Genomic DNA, 21,217 nt, shown 5'->3' with positions numbered 1-21,217 from the left:
GACTCTGTGCGACCCCGTAGACGGCAGCCCACCAGGCTCCCCCGTCCCTGGGATTCTCCAGGCAAGAACACTGGAGTGGGTTGCCATTTCCTTCTCCAAAGCATGAAAGTGAAAAGTGAAAGGGAAGTCGCTCAGTCGTGTCCGACCTTTAGTGACCCCATGGACTGCAGCCTTCCAGGCTCTTCCATCCATAGGATTTTCCAGGCAAGAGTACTGGAGTGGGGCGCCATTGCCTTCTCTGTCTCTCTCTCTCTCTCTCTCTCTCTATATATATATATACACACACACACATATACATGCTAAGTACCATGATAGGTCTTCTATATCCAAAAATATGTTATTTTTTTTCCTTTCAAAAACAACTCTAAGAAACAAATTTGGTGATCTTTTTCAGATGAGGATACTAAGACTCAATGGTAATTAATAACTGGCATTGGGTAAGTGGAGGAGCTGGTTTTTAACTCAGATTTGTTCTGATTTCTAAACATATCTTTTAAACAAATATAATAAACACCTCTTTTATACATTATGTGCCTCTGAAAGTAAGTACAACAATCTAAAGTATGAAAACTGAATAGATACTAGTTTATTTTCAGAGCTTCAAGTAAATATGATATTCCTAAATAAGTCCCTGCTATTAGAATAATCTTTGGTGACTTACTTTTCTTAAACAGTTGACCTGATTTAGTACAATAGCTATCTAATGCTATTTTAGCATAATGATATTATGTCTATTCAATCATACTGGATTTATAAAGTTTGCAGTTCATAATGTTATTATTTTTATTTATTAACTTTCAGAGGGATGTGAAAAAACAAACTCAGCTATACAAAAATCAATGTTTCCAAACCTAAAATGTTTGATGAGTGAAAAAGTATCCCTCCATTGGAAAATCAAAAATGGTTTTTCATTTATCAGTTGATCTACCTACTTCCAAAAGGGATGTTACTATACAGTAAAGTATGATGATTTTTTGTGTGTGTGAGATTAATTTATGAAAGTGAGGGATTATCTGGTTTGCATAATATCCATTTTATTTGTTCTGTTCCCATCACAAATGATCTCTGAAGCTCTGGAATTTAGTTTAGTCAGTCTATGGTTCATTACAAAAGTCCACTGACAAAAGTTAAAACTAGTGAAGGAACAGAAGCAAAATGTAGAACATTTTGTAAGGACTCCTTGATACCGTCCAAATCATGAGAGTATATTTTTATAAGCTGTGTTTCATGTGCCATTTTGTGAGAAAACCAATGCTAGCCTCAGAAGCATCTACCAACATAAATGAGACCACCAGGTTTGAAAATGTATGCCTTAACACAGTATCGGAGAAGGCGATGGTACCCCACTCCAGTGTTCTTGCCTGGAGAATCCCAGGGATCGGGGAGCCTGGTGGGCTGCCATCTATGGGGTCATGCAGAGTCGGATACGACTGAAGCGACTTTGCAGCAGCAGCAGCAGCAACACCACAGTATAGTCACTAATATTTAGCTCCAACTCTGGAAGGCAATATTATCTCTCTATCCTATGAAATTAGTATGGCTGACCAAACTAAGTCCGAAAAAATCAGATGAGGCTTAAAAAAGTCAGACTGCGGTGGGCAGATAACTTTAGTACAAGTCTAAAATAGAATCAAGAACATTGGAGCTGTTCTACTTCTGAACATGGAGATGTTTTGCCAAGACATGTTTCATCATCACTATAATGAGTGCATTAGAAACTGGGGAAAGTGCTGGAAGGTCCCCCAGTGAGGTGGCTGACAAGGTGGGTTCTTCTCTGTGACACTTACCCCAGGTAACCGGGGTACTATCAAATTTAGCTCATAAGTGATTCAAAGAAGTATGAACAGAGGAAATACTCCCAAACCAGAGAAAACAGTATAAGTTTTAGTACAGTCTTGGTTTGTTTCCAATAAGTCTTGACTTCTTTTTTCATCCTCCTCTCCCCTCCAGAGCTAAAAAAGTTCAATTCAAAATAAAGAGCTCACTATGAGCACCTACATTGATCCAATTATCTGCTAACTGCTTGAGCCTGGTTAATTCAGTGGCTAAGATTCAAAAACATGGAGTTGAGTTAAACATAATGGCAACTTTATATTCACAACATTTTGTAAGCTCAGAGAAACAACTGGGTCAAAATGTTTTAATTCATTTAAAGTTTAAGTGGATTTTAATATTACAGATGTTCTTTGTAATTCTCGGCAAGTTTATTTGAATGGTACAAAGTAACTAGAAGAGAGTTTTTGGAAGAAGAATGTGCTTAAGTGATACCAAATGATTAAGCCTATTGAGTTACCAATTGGCTTGTGGCACAGGTTTTGGAGCTTTATGGGGGAAATAAGCCTGGCCCACATTTGGTGGATTTCTGCAGAACTTACCCACATCTTCTTTCTGCTAAAAAATAAGACGACTATTGGAAAAAATGAAAAAAGACATATCCTCTTCCCTACATCATTCAAAGAATAAAATGAATGTGATTGTAAGGCAACAGGATGTGGGTGTCTGACTCACAATGCAAGCAGGCCGCATGATGCGATGCTGACATCAGCAGCTGCGGGGACGTTTTCTTGGGTTTCACACCAGCAGCAGCTGAGCCCGCAATATGAGTCGCACCGCATATCGCATCCTGCATGTCTCTGTGGCTTCGCGTTGCTCTCAGGGCCCTGCTGTCCACAGTGTCTTAGGGCAAAGCTGACATTGCCCAACACCCCTCCCTCTCTCCCTCTGTGACCTGCCTCTTCTGCTACGCCTTTTCACAGCTGTCCTGCTCCAGCCTGCCCAGAAGAGCAGCAGATGGTGGGGAGACCGGAACTCACCAGCCATCTATTATACCTGAGAGATAAGAGCAGGCTTTTTTCCCTTCCTTGTTCCAACCTGTTTCATAATGATGGAAAGATGTTGCTCCCTAAAGCACAGATGAGGCTGGAAGATGAACTATGTGCTCACTTCCATCCTGCGGAACCCCATCTCGCGCTCCGTGAGACCCCCGCAGTGCAGATTCAGTTCTTTAGGTGACACAGGTCATGTTCTGCCTCTTACAATTACTGTTTGTGTGCAAACCTTATGCCTCCTCCTTGAAACAGGGAACATGACCCCCTAGTTTTTTTATTGTCCATGGCAGCTATAAGAGGCCCTCAAAATAAATATTTGTTAAACTAAAAAAACTTCAGAAGCATTTGAATGGGAAATAATAGGTGCATTAACCCAACAACAATGTACGGAATGGCTTCTATGGTCTAAGCACTGTCCTAGTTCTAAGTGTCATGAATGTGAATAATGTAAGTTCTTGGTCTCAGTTAAATCACATATGAGAGAGAGAGAGAGAGAAACAGAGAGAGATAGGGAAGAGAGGGAAGGAGGGAAGAGAGGGAAGGAGGGAGGAGACACAGAAAGAGAGAGAGAGTTCACAAGGGGTGGTGGAGTACAGAACAGAAAGGAATGAAGTCCGTGCGGGGCAATCAGTCAAGGCTTCCAGGAAAGGACTAGTTGATCTGGGTGCTGAAGGGTGGGTGATGTTCAACAAGAAGAAAGAGGCAAAGTGCGCATTCCTTGCAAAATCACAGTCAATAAGAAACTGAGGAAAAGTTCAGAGTGACTGAAGCATTGAGAAGAGTAGGGAAGGAAGGAAGAAAGAGGAGGGAATATTTATTTCCTATTGCTGCATCGCAAATAACTGCCAACTTGGTGACTTAAAACAACACATGTTTATTGTCTCAAGGTTCCTGTGGGTTAAACTGAGTTCTCTGCTCAGGGTCTTACCAGGCTGAAATTGCAAAGTTACCTGGGTCTAAGATCTCTTCTGAGGCTGTTTCCAGTTTGGGGCTATTGTGAATAAAAGCTGCTATGTACATTCTTAAATATGTCCATCTTGATGTGTACATATACTTTTCTTGGATAAACATATAGAAGTGAGATTGCTGAGTCAAAGGGCAAGTGCATATTTAAATTTGCTAGAAACTGCCAAACTTCTTCCAAAGTGCTCAGAGCATTTTATACTCTCTTCAACGATTTATGAGTTACAGTTGCACTACATCCTTTCCAACACTTGGTGTTGCCAGTCTTAATTTCAGCCACTCGGATGAGTGTGTACTAGCGTCTCACTCTGGGTTTCATTTGTATTTCCTGGATGACTAATGACATTGGGTAATAATATTTAGATGTGGAATAACATTGCTTAAGTGAATAGGCTGAACTGACCCTGGTTCAAATCCTTGCTCTACTCTTCCCTGGCAAGATTCTTATTTTATTTTTTAAATTGAAATATAGTTGTTTTACAATGTTGTGTTAGTTTCTGGTGTACAGCAAAGAGATTCAGTTATATACACACACACATATTTCATATTCTTTTCCATTATAGAGTACTAACAATACTGAATATAGTTCCCTGTACTGTACAGTTAGACACCTTGTTGTTTATCTGTTTTACATATAGTACCTTGTACCTGGTAATCTCAAACTTCTAATTTTATCCATCCCTACCCCACTCACCTTTGGTAACCATAAGTTTCTTTTCTATGTCTATGAGTCTATTTCTGTTTTGTAAATAAATTCATTTGTATTATATCTCAGATTCCACATATGAGTGATATAATACTTGTCTTTGTCTGACTTACCTCACTTAGTATGATAATCTCGAGGTCCACCATGTTACAAATGGCATTATTTCATTATTTTATATGGCTGAGTAGTATTCCATTGTATCATATTTTCTTTATCCAGTCTTATGTCAATGGATGTTTAAGTTGTACCCATGTCTTGGCTGTTGTAAATAGTGCTGCTATGAACACTGGGGTGCATGCATCTTTTCAAATTAGAGTTTTCTCTGGATAAATGTGCCTGGCAAGATTCTTGACTTCTTTGCAAAAGAAATAAAATTATAGTATCTTCTTCATGGAGTTGTTGGATAGATTAAGTGAGATAATACCCATAGCTGCTGCTGCTGCTGCTGCTAAGTTGCTTCAGTTGTGTCCGACTCTGTGCGACCCCATAGACGACAGCCCACCAGGCTCCCCCATCCCTGGGATTCTCCAGGCAAGAACACTGGAGTGGGTTGCCATTTCCTTCTCCAATGCATGAAAGTGAAAAGTGAAAGGGAAGTCGCTCAGTCGTATCCGACTCTTAGCAACCCCATGGACTGCAGCCTACCAGGCTCCTCCGCCCATGGGATTTTCCAGGCAAGAGGACTGGAGTGGGGTGCCATTGCCTTCTCCGAATACCCATAGGGTTCTTAGCAAATTACATGGCCCAATAAAGAGAAGTTTTACTATTTATAAAGACTATTTAATGAACTAGGCTCATTGACACACAACTAGTCAAGTAGGTGATTCACCGTTATTTTTAAGTGAAGGGGGAATTAAGGGAGGGAATCGCTTGTACACATGAAGGCTGAAATTTCAAATACTCCTTTCTCATCTCAACAGATGGCATAACCCAGCTCCTCCCCATAGCAGAACATCCTGGACTGATCCGACTTTATTACCTGTCTCAGCCCACTTCTCTGTGATGAACAAATGTAGATTCCAGGGCTACAGCTCCCTTTATATATTTACCCTAATGTTGTTCCTCATAAACACACTGCCGGGGCCATCCATTGCTCTCCTTTCTCTTCCCCATCTCTACTTCCCTCTTTTCATTATTTTCAACATGCACAAAGTAAAAGACTTTTAAAACTGAGGGAAAGGAAAGCAAACATGATTCTTGGTAGTATCTATTTTGGAGGTGGGAGTGAGGGAGGTATAACCTTTTGGGGGCAGGGTGGGGGGAAAGGAAGAAAGATGAGCTCTTTCTTCTCAAATGTCTACTTGGTTAAATTCACTGGCATTTCCATAAGGGTAACATATATCTCCCTGCCTCCACTCCCCATCAGGATGTGGGATGTATCAGACCACCCAGGATCTTGGAAGAGGGAATGAATAATTTTAAAAATCTCCCTGATGATTTTGATGTCCTTCTGTTCCCACCTCTGATGTCTTACTGAGACCCACTTGTAACTAGAAGAGAGGAGGTGAAGGACAGAGCCAGGAACTGTCCAAAAATGTGAAAAGAGGATTGAAAGCAAGTGGCCAGTGAAATGGGAGCAAAGCCAGGCATAGGAGGCTCCTGTGCATTTAAAGGGAGTAGGAGTATCAACATTATGAAATGCTTCATAGAAGTGAAACAGGATGAGGAATAAAAACAGATCACTAGAGTTGGAAGTTGAGATCATAGGCGATGCTTCTCAAAGGTCCCTTTGTGTATATTGTTGGGGGCAAGTGGAAGGGATGAAAGCTACATTTTATTGGATTAAAGAGTAAGAGGAAGGTAAGTAAATTCCTATTTCTCCTTCAAGAAATGGTTGAAAAAATGGGAGGTGAGAAGAGAAAAAAAAAAGACTCCAAAAAAAAAAAAAAAAAGCTGACATAATTGTGGGCAAGTTATTCCTCTGGGACTCAGTTTCTTTCCCTATAAAATGGGGATAATAACAGTACATCTCACACGCTAGTAAAGTAATGCTCAAAATTCTCCAAGCCAGGCTTCAGCAATACGTGAACCGTGAACTTCCAGATGTTCAAGCTGGTTTTAGAAAAGGCAGAGGAACCAGAGACCAAATTGCCAACATCTGCTGGATCATCGAAAAAGCAAGAGAGTTCCAGAAAAACATCTATTTCTGCTTTATTGACTATGCCAAAGCCTTAGACTGTATGGATCACAATAAACTGTGGAAAATTCTGAAAAAGATAGGAATACCAGACCACCTGACCTGCTTCTTAAGAAATTTGTATGCAGGTCAGGAAGCAACAGTTAGAACTGGACATGGAACAACAGACTGATTCCAAATAGGAAAAGGAGTACGTCAAGGCTGTATATTGTCACCTTGCTTATTTAACTTCTCTGTAGAGTACATCATGAGAAACGCTGGGCTGGAAGAAGCACAAGCTGGAATCAAGATTGCCGGGAGAAATATCAATAACCTCAGATATGCAGATGACACCACCCTTATGGCAGAAAGTGAAGAGGAACTAAAAAGCCTCTTGATGAAAGTGAAAGAGGAGAGTGAAAAAGTTGGCTTAAAACTCAACATTCAGAAAACTAAGATCATGGCATCTGGTCCCATCACTTCATGGGAAATAGATGGGGAAACAGTGGAAACAGTGTCAGACTTTATTTTGGGGGGCTCCAAAATCACTGCAGATGGTGGCTGCAGCCATGAAATTAAAAGACGCTTACTCCTTGGAAGAAAAGTTATGACCAACCTAGATAGCATATTCAAAAGCAGAGACATTACTTTGCCAACAAAGGTCCATCTAGTCAAGGCTATGGTTTTCCCAGTGGTCATGTATGGATGTGAGAGTCAGACTGTGAAGAAAGCTGATCACCGAAGAATTGATGCTTTTGAACTGTGGTGTTGGAGAAGACTCTTGAGAGTCCCTTGGACTGCAAGGAGATCCAACCAGTCCATTCTGAAGGAGATCAGCCCTGGGATTTCTTTGGAAGGAATGATGCTAAAGCTGAAACTCCAGTACTTTGGCCACCTCATGCGAAGAGTTGACTCATTGGAAAAGACTGTGATGCTAGGAGGGATTGGGGGCAGGAGGAGAAGGGGACAAGAGAGGATGAGATGGCTGGATGGCATCACTGACTCGATGGACGTGAGTTTGAGTGAACTCAAGGAGATGGTGATGGACAGGGAGGCCTGGCGTGCTGTGATTCATGGGGTTGCAAAGAGTCAGACACGACTGAGCGACTGAACTGAACTGAACTTATCACGTGGGATTCTGTGAGAATTAAATGAAAAGATAGCATATGCCTACAACAGTTTTGGGAACATGGAAATACTCAAAAAATGTCAACTAACTCATTGTATTATTGAAAAGCAATAGAGCAACTCTTTTCTTCTTATCCCAAAGTCTTGGGGTGATCAAATCTGCCCTTTTCCAAGGTCATTGCCTGCTGTTCCATTTAGGTGCCTCCACCAGATGTCTTCATTCCTTGGTGGCTCCAACGGTAAAGCATCTGCCTACAATGCGGGAGACCTGTGTTCAATCCCTGGGTCAGGCAGATCTCCTGGATAAGAAAATGGCAACCCACTCCAATATTCTTGCCTGGAAAATCCCATGGACGGAGGAGCCTGGTGGGCTACAGTCCATGGGGTCGCAAAGAGTCGGACACGACTGAGCGACTTCACTTTCACTTTCAGCAGGTGTCAGACACACTATACCCCTAATTCAATTTCCAATTGCTTCTCAGCTCAGCAGAGCTACAGGAAAATTCTTTAATCTTTGAAAGGACTTTTTTTTCTCCCGTCAAGTAGGTACAAGACTAGGATAACAAAAAACACAACCAGTGGGGAAGTTACAAGAAATCAGAAAAGAAATGGTATTAGTTCTCATTGACCTTCATTTCAAAATAAATTGAAACCAGCCCTCAGCATTTCAAGTTTTTCCCTTTTCTCTCCTCTTCATCCCTTGTCTCCCTGACTCTCTCCTTCCTTGTTTTACAAGGTTTCCCAATAACTCTACTTTATTACCTTTTTTTTTTTTTTAATCTAGGGGCTTAGCTGCTTCTTTGGCACTTCCCGCCCTTTAAAAACACCACATCCATAGTATGGTTTACCCTATATTTGATGTGGGGGACTGGGGGAGTGAGAGAACAATAAACACAGGTGTTATAATGGAAGAGGGCTTCCCTGGTGGCTCAGCAGTAAAGAAGCCGCCTACCAGTGTAGAAGATGCAAGAGACGTGGGTTCGATCCCTGGTCTGGGAGGATCCCCTGGAGGGGGAAATGGCAACCCACTCCAGTATTCTTGCCTGGAGAAGCCCATGGACGGAGGAGCCTAGCAGGCTACAGTCCATGGGGTCAGAAAGAGTCAGACACGACTGAAGTAACTCAGCACACACACAAATAATGCAAGCAGGCAGTGTGGTGTCCTGAAAGGAGCACTGGCTTTCATAACAGGAGAGCTGAACCCCCAGGTACACTACTTGCTAGATGAGGACAGGACTTTGCTTGTGCTTTCATTTCTTAATTATTAAACGTTATGAAAATGAGACCCGTAAAATGACGTATCTTGTGGGGTTTAGTGAGACATACATGAAATCACATGAAAGAGCCCCTGGGAGGGTGAGACCTGTATGTACTTACCAGCCACTTTCCTCCCCAGGACTAAAGAAGTGTAATTTATACATTAGAGAATAACTGGGCTGCATCAACCCCAAAGTGGCTCCTGCCTCATGAAGAAAAGAAAAAAAAAAAGCACTAGCATTTTTTTCTGGCAGGAGTCATTGAAGGGGAATAAATCTATTTCAAATAATGGTGACTAGAACCTTTGAGACTGCTACAACATCCTGTTGTAAAGTGTGCATTTATATAAATGAAAGTTGAGTTTACCAATGCTGAAACGTAAATGAAACACAAAGCAAGCACGTACTCACCCAGGAATGGAAGGCCAGGGGCGGGTGTTAAATCTTAAACGGCAGTCCCCTTGGGTTCATATACTGTGACTTCTGTATGCTATATAGTTGAAGTGGGAATTTTTCTGTATTTCTTAGAGGACCATAACATGGGCTAGTTAACTGCTTTTATTTTGTTTCACCTTGAGTGTACAAAAGCCGTAATGTGTATAGTAAGCAGTGCTTTTGCTGTGCCAATATTGTTGTATCAACACCCTTGCTCTGACACCTGCTGCTGACTTGCCTCAGAGGTGGGGCATTCCACCCCCATTTGAAAACAGGAGGGGGATGAGGTTTCACAACAGAGCCAGCTGCTCCAGCTGGTCCTCTTACCACGACATGAGTCTACCTGAAGAATTGCTTGCTTACTGTGTCTTTCAACTGATGGGGTTTCTAAAATGGGAAGTGACAGGACTCGACAAGAAGACTGACTTCAGACTCCCTGCCCAGGCCTCTGTAGCCACTAATTCTGAAAAAAGTCATGGTCACATCCATTGTGGACAAACACCCATGCCAGCCTTCATCAGGAAAGTTTTTTTTCCAAAGGCATACTTGCCCCTAGCTGGTCATGTCTTTCTACTTGAGGGCATAGCTATAGGATTTATTAACTAAAACCAATTAATTAATACTGATTTTGGTCATTGGCTATGTTGGCTTGTTTTTATACTTGCATGGACTTTTAAGACATAGGAAAAGTGGATAAATGTTCTTGCTGCTGTATTCTGTGATGTGGAAACAAGAAATGTCACTTTTTTTATCAAAGCAAAAATCAGATTGTAGACCATTCTGTCCACAGTAAACCCAGAATCCTTACAAGCTAGAGGAATGTTCCAATGAGAAACTGATTATGCTTGGGCCTAGGTGACCAAAGGCAGATAGTTCCTATTTTGTTGTTCAGTCACTAAGTTGTGTTGGACTCTCTGTGACCCCATGGACTGCAGCAGGTCAGGCTTCCCTGTCCCCCGCTATCTCCCAGAGTTTGGGCAAGTTCACGTTCACTGAGTCTCTGATGCCATTCAACCATCTCATCCTGTCACCCCCTTCTCCTCTTTCCCTCAGTCTTTCCCAGCATCACGGTCTTTTCTGATGAGTTGGCTCTTCACATCAGGTGGCCCAAGTACTGAGCTTCAGCTTTAGCATCAGTCTTTCCAATGAATATAATCCATTGTTCCTATGGAGATGAATTACAGTCCTATAGTTCCTATAGAGATGAATTTTCACCATGAAGGAATCTTGAGCTCAGGATGACAGCTCTGAGTAATTCCACCGGTTATGTGAAATGAGTGTGTACATATTCTGTTGATCAGGCAACTTCTAATCCATGTGAGAATTCACATTTAAAAACTAAAAGATTTTAGGTGTCAACTTGATTGGGTTAAAGGATACTGAGCTATCTGGCACAATATTATTTCTTTTATTTTATTTTATTTTATTTTTAAATTTACCAAGGCTAGATTTATGGCCCAGGATGTGATCTATCCTGGAGAAGTTTCCATGTGCGCTTGAGAAAAAGGTGAAATTCACTGTTTTGGGATGAAATGTCCTATAGATATCAATTAGGTCTAACTGGTCTATTGTATTATTTAAAGTTTGTGTTTCCTTGTTAATTTTCTGTTTAGTTGATCTATCCATAGATGTGAGTGGGGTATTAAAGTCTCCTACTATTATTGTGTTATTGTTAATTTCTCCTTTCATACTTGTTAGTATTTGTCTTACATATTGCGGTGCTCCCGTGTTGGGTGCATATATATTTATAATTGTTATATCTTCTTCTTGGATTGATCCTTTGATCATTATGTAGTGACCTTCTTTGTCTCTTTTCACAGCCTTTGTTTTAAAGTCTATTTTATCTGATATGAGTATTGCTACCCCTGCTTTCTTTTGGTCCCTATTTGCATGAAAAATCTTTTTCCAGCCCTTCACTTTCAGTCTGTATGTGTCCCCTGTTTTGAGGTGGGTCTCTTGTAGACAACATATGTAGGGGTCTTGTTTTTGTATCCATTCAGCCAGTCTTTGTCTTTTGGTTGGGGCATTCAACCCATTTACATTTAAGGTAATTACTGATTTTTAAACTTTACAATATTGTATTGGTTTTGCCAAATATGGAAATGAATCCGCCACAAGTTCTAAGTCATTGTTTAGCACTTCAGTTGTGGGGGATTTCTCTTCATTTTCATCTGCAAACATTGGCCTCTAGACTCTGCAGTGTGTGAAACATCAGCTTATTTGCTTTCCTTGATACTGATCTGACCAATGTTCACAGAATTCTCCTGTCAGTACAGTTAAAGAATATCTTGATATTTAAAAAAAATAAAACATTTTTCTAGGTGCTTCTGGAGGGTGTTTCTGGAATATATTAGCATATGAATCAGTAGACTGAGTAGAGAAGATCACCCTCACCACTGTGGTTAGGCATTATCCAAACCACTGAGGGCCTGAATAGAACAAAAAGGCAGAGAAAGGGAAAAAGTGCTCTCTACTGACCTGGGACATCCATCGTCTAATGCTCTTGGATATTAGTACTCCTGGTTCTCGGGTCGTGGGACCCAGACAGGGGTTTCACCTTGGCTCCAGTTCTTAGGCCTTTGGGTTTGGATGGGAATGACACGACTGGCTTTCCTGGACCTCCAGCTTGCAGAAAACAAATTGCAGGACTTTTCAGCCTTCATAATCGTGTGAACCAAATCTCTACACACCTATATACTTTTTATATATATTGATATATTCCACTGGTGCTGTTTCTTTGAAAAACCTAATACACCCTGCAAGTGAAAGCTTTGCTCCCTCTGCACTGAGGCATCAAGGGTTGTCCTGCAAAGATTCCCTGGTACTTGAATGGTGATCATCTTCCCAGGTCAGTCATTTCAGTTCAGTTGCTCAGTCATGTCTGACTCTTTGTGACCCCATGAACTGCAGCACGCCAGGCTTCCCTGTCCATCACCAACTCCCAGAACTTGCTCAAACTCATGTTCATTGAGTTGGTGATACCATCCAATCATTGCATCCTCTGTTGTCCTCTCCTCCTCCTGCCTTCAATCTTTCCCAGCATCAGGGTCTTTTCCAATAAGTCACTTCTTCACATCAGGGGGCCAGAGTATTAGAGTTTCAGCTTCAACATCAGTCCTTTCAATCAATATTCAGGACTGATTTTCTTTAGGATTGATTGGTTTGATCTACTTGCAGTCCAAGGGACTCTCAAGAGTCTTCTCCAACACCACAGTTCAATAGCATCAATTCTTCAGCATTCAGCTTTCTTTATGGTCCAACTCTCACATCCATACATGACTACTGGAAAAACCATAGCTTTGACTAGACAGACCTTTCTTGGCAAAGTAATGTCTCTGCTTTTTAATATGCTATCTAGGTTGGTCATAGCTTTTCTTCCAAGGAGCAAGTGTCTTTTAATTTCATGGCTGCAGTCACCATCTGCAGTGATTTAGGAGCCCCCCAAAATAAAGTCTCTCACTGTTTCTATTGTTTCCCTATCTATTTGCCAAGAAGTGATGGGACCAGATGCCATGATCTTCATTTTTTGAATGTTGAGTTATAAGCCAGTTTTTTTACTCTCCTCTTTCACTTTCATCAAGAGGCTCTTTAGTTCCTCTTTCAGTTCAGTACAGTTCAGTCGCTCAGTCGTGTCCGGCTCTTTGCAACCCCATGAATCGCAGCATGCCAGGCCTCCCTGTCCATCACCAACCCCTGGAGTTCACTCAAACTCACGTCCATCAAGTCGGTGATGCCATTCAGCCATCTCTTCCTCTGTTGTCCCCTTTTCTCCTGCCCCCAATCCCTCCCAGCATCAGAGTCTTTTCCAATGAGTCAACTCTTCGCATGAGGTGGCCAAAGTACTGGAGTTTCAGCTTTAGCATCATTCCTTCCAAAGAACACCCAAGGCTGATCTCCTTTAGAATGGCCTGATTGGATCTGCTTGCCCTCTTTACTTTCTGCCACAAGGGTGGTGTCATCTGCATATCTGACGTTATTGATATTTCTCCTGACAATCTTGATTCCAGCTTGTGATTTATGCAGCCCAGTATTTTGTATGATGTACTCTGCACGTAAGTTACATAAGCAGGATGACAATATACAGCCTTGACGTACTCTTTTCCCAATTTGGAGCCAGTCTGTTGTTCCATGTCCTGTCCTAACTGTTGCTTCTTGACCTGCATACAGATTTCTCAGGAGGCAGGAAAGGTGGTCATCTCTTTAAGAATTTTCCAGTTTGTTGTGATCCACATAGTCAAAGGCTTTGGTGTAATCAATAAAGCAGTAGGCTGCAGTCCATGGGGTCGCACAGAGTCGGACATGACTGAGCGACTTCACTTTCACTTTTTACTTTCATGCTTTGGAGAAAGCGATGGCAACCCACTCCAGTGTTCTTGACTGGAGAATCCCAGGGACGGGGAAGCCTGGTGGGCTGCTGTCTATGGGGTTGCACAGAGTCAGACACAAATGAAGCAACTTAGCAGCAGCAGTAGCAGATGTTTTTCTGGAATTCTTTTTTTTTCTGTGATCCAACGGATGTTGGCAATTTGATCTCTGGTTCCTCTGCCTTTTCTAAATCCAGATTGGACAGCTGGAAGTTCATGGTTCATGTACTGTTGGAGCCTGGCTTGGAGAATTTTGAGCATTACTTTGCTAGCGTGTTAGATGAGTGCAAGTGTGCAGTAGTCTGAGCATTCTTTGGCATTGCCTTTCTTTGGGATTGGAATGAAAACTGACCATTTCCAATCCTGTGGCCACTGCTGAGTTTTCCAAATTTGCTGGCATATTGAGTGCAGCACTTTCACAGCATCATCTTTTAGGATTTGAAATAGCTCAACTGGAATTCCATCACCTCGACTAGCTTTGTTCATAGTGATGCTTCCTAAGGCCCACTTGACTTCACATTCCAGCATGTCTGGCTCTAGGTCAGTGATCATACCATCATGGTTATCTGGGTCATGAAGATCTTTTCTGTATAGTTCTGTGTATTCTTGCCACCTCTTCTTAATCTTTCCTGCTTCTGTTAGGTCCATACCATTTTTGTCCTTTATTGTGTCCATCTTTGCATGAAATGTTCCCTTAGTATCTCTAATTTTCTTGAAGAAAAAGAACTTGCCTGCTAATACAGGAAACATAAGAGACTTGGGTTTGATCCCTAGGTCAGGAAGGTCCCTTGGAGTAGGAAATGGCAACCGATTTCAGTAAGCTTGCCTGGAGAATCCCATGGGCAGAGGAGCCTGGTGGGCTATAGTCAAGTAGGCCTTGGGAAACATTACTACAAACAAAGCTAGTAGAGGTGATGGAATTCCAGTTGAGCAATTTCAAATCCTAAAAGATGATGCTGTAAAAGTGGTGCACTCAATATGCCAGCAAATCTGGAAAACAAAGCTAGTAGAGGTGATGGAATTCCAGTTGAGCTATTTCAAATCCTAAAAGATGATGCTGTAAAAGTGCTGCACTCAATATGCCAGCAAATCTGGAAAACTCGGCAGTGGCCACAGGACTGGAAAGGGTCAGTTTTCATTCCAATGCCAAAGAAGGGGAATGCCAAAGAATGTTCAAACTACTGCTCAGTTGCACTCATCTCACATGCTAACAAAGTAATGCTCAAGATTCTCCATGCAAGGCTCCAACATTATGTGAACCCTGAAATTCCAGCTGTCCAATCTGGATTTAGAAAAGGCAGGGGAACCAGAGATCAAATTGCCAACATCTGTTGGATCATAGAAAAAGAAGAGAATTCCAGAAAAACATCTACTTCTGCTTTATTGACTACACCAAAGCCCTTGATTGTGTAGATCACAACAAACTGTGGCAAATTCTTAAAGAGATGACCACCTTACCTGCCTCCTGAGAAATCTGTATACAGGTCAAGAAGCAACAGTTAGGACAGGACATGGAACAACAGACTGGTTCCAAATTGGGAAAAGAGTACGTCAAGGCTGTATATTGTCATCCTACTTATGTAACTTACATGCAGAGTACATCATACAAAATACTGGGCTGCATAAATCACAAGCTGGAATCAAGATTGTCAGGAGAAATATCAATAACGTCAGATATGCAGATGACACCACCCTTATGGCAGAAAGTAAAGAGGAACTAAAGAGCCTCTTGATGAAAGTGAAGGAGGAGAGTAAAAAAACTGGCTTATAACTCAACATTCAAAAAACGAAGATCATGGCATCTGGTCCCATCATTTCTTGGCAGATAGATAGGGAAACAATGGAAACAGTGAGAGACTTTATTTTCTTGGGCTCCAAAATCACTGCAGATGGTGACTGCAGCCATGAAATTAAAAGACACTTGCTCCTTGGAAGAAAAGCTATGACCAACCTAGATAGCATATTAAAAAGCAGAGACATTACTTTGCCAAGAAAGGTCTGTCTAGTCAAAGCTATGGTTTTTCCAGTAGTCATGTATGGATGTGAGAGTTGGACTGTAAAGAAAGCTGAATGCTGAAGAATTGATGCTATTGAACTGTGGTGTTGGAGAAGACTCTTGAGAGTCCCTTGGACTGCAAGTAGATCAAACCAATCAATCCTAAAGAAAATCAGTCCTGAATATTGATTGAAAGGACTGATGTTGAAGCTGAAACTCCAATACTCTGGCCACCTGATGTGGAGAACTGACTTATTGGAAAAGACCCTGATGCTGGGAAAAATTGAAGGCAGGAGGAGAAGGAGACAACAGAGGATGAGATGATTGGATGGCATCACCAACTCAATGAACATGAGTTTGAGCAAGTTCTGGGAATTGGTGTTGGAAAGGGAAGCCTGGCATGCTGCAGTCCATGGTGTCGAAAAGAATTGGACACGACTGTGACTGCACTGAACTGAGGGTTAGCTAATTTTATAAATAAATATGTATGAATATGCTTATATATACATATTTATTTGTGTGTATTTACATATATATAATGTATATGTGTAAAATACAAACATGTATAATATATCTACCAAATACAAAATACATAAATATATGTATGTACAAAATGAAAGGCTTGTAAATTCCCTGTTAACAAGAGTTAAGTTCTAAAAGAAGTAAATGTTTATAACTCAGAATGTTAGCAGTTATTTTTGAAACCTATTGTTAGTTTGGTAGCAATCCATTATGTTTTAGGGTAAGGTAATCACCCTGAACTAATCACAGAAACTGTTACAGAAACTACCCATTTCAGTGTTTTCCTTTCCATTTATTTCCCTGCTCACCTCTCCCATTTAATCTTTAGCTGATGCCTCTCCCAGCCCCCTGGACTTCCAGTCCAGAACCAGCACTTACAAAGGGATCCTGTTTGGGTGATATTTGGGATTTTGCAAATCCAGTTACAGAGTGAGTGGGAAGCTGGGTCTAGACAAACACCCTTCCTTCTCCGACTCAGTGGCTTCCCCTATAGTGAAAGCTCCAGGGAGAAATGGACAACAGTCCTTCCCAGGAGCTGGGGACAGGGAGCCTAAATCCATACCTTCTCCTGGTGACTCAGAGGCAGTGAACTCCTTGAGTTACACGCATAACTTTTCAGTAAATTTCATGTGTTTTCTATTCTGTTTTAGTATTTGGTCTATCATCCTGAATTTAGAATAGAAAATGTACATTAGGCTGCTTTTCAGTTTCTACAGAAAGGTGAATTCATCCACTCTTTCAGCTTGAGAGTCAGGACACATCTGTCTTCAAAGGCAAGCATCAGTAGTGGAAAGGACATATGACTTAGTTTAAATTTTCCATCTGGCTCTTCATGGCTGTGTGACCTCAAGGATGATATTTAACCCCACTACCTCTTTTTTTCTCAACCAATAATACCTGCTTGTAAAGGTTATTTTGAATTGCTGAAGAAGTATTAGAAAGTGCTTGGCATGGTATTGGCTTATGCTGCTGCTGCTGCTAAGTCGCTTCAGTTGTGTCCGACTCTGTGCGACCCCATAGATGGCAGCCCACCGTCCCTGGGATTCTCCAGGCAAGAACACTGGAGTGGGTTGCCATTTCCTCCTCCAATGCATGAAAGTGAAAAGTGAAGTCACTCAATGGAGTCCGACTCTGTGCAACCCCATGGACTGCAGCCTACCAGGCTCCTCCATCCATGGGATTCTCCAGGCAAGAGTAATGGAATGGGGTGCCATTGCCTTCTCCAGGTACTGGCTTATAGTTAGTCACATTTCTCTCCACATCCTAGTTTCCATTCCTTCCTGACCTTCCTTTTAATTCTGAAAATGTTTGTCAAGGGCAAGAAGTCATTTTCCATAGTCAAGCTTTTGAAGACAGTTCTTAGGCTGGCAGCGATTGTGAAGCATTGTGAAATGTTATGGTTAGTGCCATGATTAATTAATTACCTTATCCTAAGACCTCATGGGATATAGTAAAGGACAGGAAAGCCTGGCTTGTTGTAGTCCATGGGGTTGCAAAGAGTCTGACATGACAGCAACTAAGCAACAACAACTTCTTCCACTGGAGCACTTAGAACACTGCCTTCTAACTGCATGGATACTTCATCTGGTTTCCCCATTAAACTTAACACATCTTGAGAGAAATTCTGTGTCTATAGCAAAGAGCGTATTCCAAGATGATAGGCATAGAAGAAATAATTCAAACAAATGGATGACTTAGATGAGGTCAGTTCCTATGCCTTTTGTATTATTGTTACTTCTGATAAAGTAACACTCATGGTGTGGTATTAAATGACAATATGGATTGCTCTTCATTAGTTAGGACGTATGAAGTTGGCACAGAGGAGTCTGGTACATACAGTAAGTTCTTCATTGAGACAGAGAAAAAAGATGAAAACAACATGCTCTGAATTATAATAATTAGAAGAGGGAAGAGGCTAGGGAATTAACTGGAGACCTTCAGAGATTCTTTAGAGAGTTTTTCCTATTTATTTATAGAAATTTCAGGGACATTTCCTTATGGAAGGTTTGATTTTCATTAATACAATTCAAGGCAAAATTAGCTTTATTTTAAACACTGAAACTATACTTTAAATACTGGAACCATATCATTTATAGTGAGGTATGATGTCATCCTTGCTGAGTCCAGCTACAATTCATGATGCTTTTGGATCTTTGACAGACCCATGAAGATGCTTCCTCCCCACTGGCTGTTACATGTAGTCTCAGTCTCATAACACAAAGAGCTAAAATCTTTTCACATTTTATAGTAGGTTACCACTTGGATTCTGATGCAATATATTGTATAAACTACTGAGAGGAATCGGGTGTAATTTAACTTTGCAAATTAAAATTCAGATACATCTAGGTATCCTTATAAAAACGTGTAGGAGGGAATGGTATCAGATCCTATTTTCAGTTTATCATAACGGTCCTAAAAGTTCATCTCTTTGAGTGGATCAACAGCAAATGCTAAGAGAGAGAAAGGGGAAAGTTGGCATGTTTGACAGAGTTGGAATTATTATCCTGTGATCCTATAAAGGAGGGCTGGAAGCTGACCAAGACTTGAGAGGCAGAGCAAGGAGACCTGCCTGCAAAGCTGACAGGTTCCTTTGCCTGCATGATACAATTTAAATCCTTTCATTTTATGATTATGATTATTTTTTATTTTTAGCAGGCTTTGTTCAGTGCCCTAAAACCTTATGATAGCTCCTTATTCTTATTCAACAAAAGGCACATTTCTTCACTTGATTCTATTCTTGCCTGCCTCCTGGAGAAATTAACAGAGCAAACAGCACTTTTTTATCAAACAATACGCCAATTTTCAAAAGCACATGCCATCCACCAAACCTTGCTGAATAACAAAGACTCCTGTGAACAGTTTGCTCTGTCATTCTTTTGCATCCACGCTGCACACAATGCTCTGATTGAGGGCAGGACAACTGGACTGCAATGATCACCTGAGAGCACTATTCAGGGTATGCAAATTCTCTCCAGTATTCTGAGTAAAGCCCATTGGGAGGGTAGTACTGTGACAAAGCATATTTGAAAGAGGATGGTCAACCATGGATATTACCATGCACATATGGCCACACAAGGCTTGACTATATAATGCTTTTTCCTGAAAAATAAGTTGGCAGCCACATAGAATTTGTTAATATTTGGTGCAGGGAGGGGCTGCTATCCAATCTGGAATGAGTGAGGCGTGAGTCCGGGCACCGTTTTTGGCTTTTTTTCATGGCTATTGTCCTGTCTGTAACTGAGGCAGAACTGACATTCAGGAGACGTAGCAGTAGAGACTCCCCAGTAGCAGCCGGGGGAAGCTTGGTCCATTCTTCACTGACTGCACAGCAAACATTATTAAAGGCAGGGGAAGCCATTTGTTCATGAATATACATTTGATACATATAAATGCTTTGTGCCATGAATATTTATCTCTTTCATGGATTGCAGCTGCTGTGTATTGAAAACTATTAACAGGTTGGAAACCGTCCTTTAGAAACCTATGCCTGCCATTTGTGTGCAAAATCATGTCTGGAAATTTATCTTTTCCCACTCTCTTTTTTGTGGGAAAGATAGAATACCACTGGGACTTAAAGTGAAATTGGTCCCTTAGTAGACAGAGAATTTGGTAAAAATGGAAGCCTGTTTTCGTGAGTGAAAGTGAGTCAGTTGTATCCGACTCTTTGCAACCCCATGGACTATACAGTCCACGGAATTCTCCAGGCCAGAATACTGGAGTGGGTAGCCTTTCCCTTCTCCAGGGGATCTTCCCAACCCAGGGGTCGAACCCAGGTCTTCCGCATTGCAGGCGGATTCTTTACCAGCTGATCCATATATATATATATTTTTCCAACTTAAATTATTTTTGTAATTTTATAACCAAGGGAGATTTTATTTATCAACTGGCATTTGGGTTTTGATGAATATTCCATTGGTAACAGAGGTGAAATCATCAGATATTAAATAGTATACACCCTCACCTGTGAGGGTGAGGAGTGTCACTTAATTTTATTACTAAGATGGGATTCTTAGGCCTGTGGAACTTGGGGAATTTAGTGTGGGATGTACAGTTTTTCAGACTCTGATATTTTTTATTTCCTCATGAGCTATATAATCTAGTCACTCTTCTTCTTTTAAAAAAATTTTTTTTAAATTGGAGGATAATGGCTTTACAATGTTGTGTTGATTTCTGCCCTACAACAAGGAGAGTCAGATCTAGCCACACCTAACTCTTCTCAAACAACAAACCAAGCTCTCTCATGCCTCAGGGCATTTGTTAATTCCATTCCCATTGTCTGAAACATTTTTCTCTCCTATAATTCTGATCCTTACTGGATCTCCGCTTGGCCCCTTTCTCTTCAAGAATCAGCTGAAGCACTTGTATTTTGTGATACAAATCTTCTATGACCTGAAGTTGTTGTTTATTGCTAAGTCTTGTCTGACTCTTTGTAAACTCATGGATTGTAGCGCCCCAGGCTTCCCTGTCCTCTGTCTCCTGGAGTTTGCTCAAATTCATGTCCATTCAGTCAGTAATTCTTTCTATTCAGCTCATCCTCTGATGCCCCCTTCTCCTTTTGCCTTCAGTTTTTACGAGCATCAGGGTCTTTTACAATGAGCTGGTTCTTTGCATCAAGTGACCAAAGTATTGGAGCTTCTGCTTCAGCATTAGTCCTTCCAATGAATATTTAGGGTTGATTTTCTTTAGGATAGACTAGTTTGACCTGCTAGAAGTCCAAGTGATTCTCAAGAGTCTTCTCCAGCACCACAATTTGAAAGCATCAATTCTTTGGTTCTCAACCTTCTTTACAGTCCGACTCTCACATCTGTACATGACTACTGGAAAAACTGTAGGTTTGACTACACGGACCTTTTCTGGCAAAGTGATATCTCTGCTTTTTAATATGTTGTCTAGGTTTATCATA

At 41.2% G+C, this 21,217-nt stretch overlaps 1 long non-coding RNA gene across 1 annotated transcript in view; it reads right to left on the bottom strand.

Moving 5' to 3' along the window:
• Positions 1-9,517, bottom strand: part of LOC139183062 (uncharacterized) — a 56,594-nt gene extending 47,077 nt beyond the window's left edge. The window contains exon 1 of the long non-coding RNA XR_011566528.1: positions 9,409-9,517. This is a non-coding gene — a long non-coding RNA (uncharacterized lncRNA). The remainder of the gene's footprint in view (positions 1-9,408) is intronic.
• Between the last annotated feature and the right edge of the window lie 11,700 nt (positions 9,518-21,217).

The sequence above is a fragment of the Bos indicus genome, chromosome 5 (genome assembly GCF_029378745.1).
Source record: "Bos indicus isolate NIAB-ARS_2022 breed Sahiwal x Tharparkar chromosome 5, NIAB-ARS_B.indTharparkar_mat_pri_1.0, whole genome shotgun sequence".
Classification (NCBI taxonomy): Eukaryota; Metazoa; Chordata; class Mammalia; order Artiodactyla; family Bovidae; genus Bos; species Bos indicus.
The sequence above is the reverse complement of the archived record's forward strand: the minus strand, read 5'-3'. Positions and strand labels throughout refer to the sequence as shown.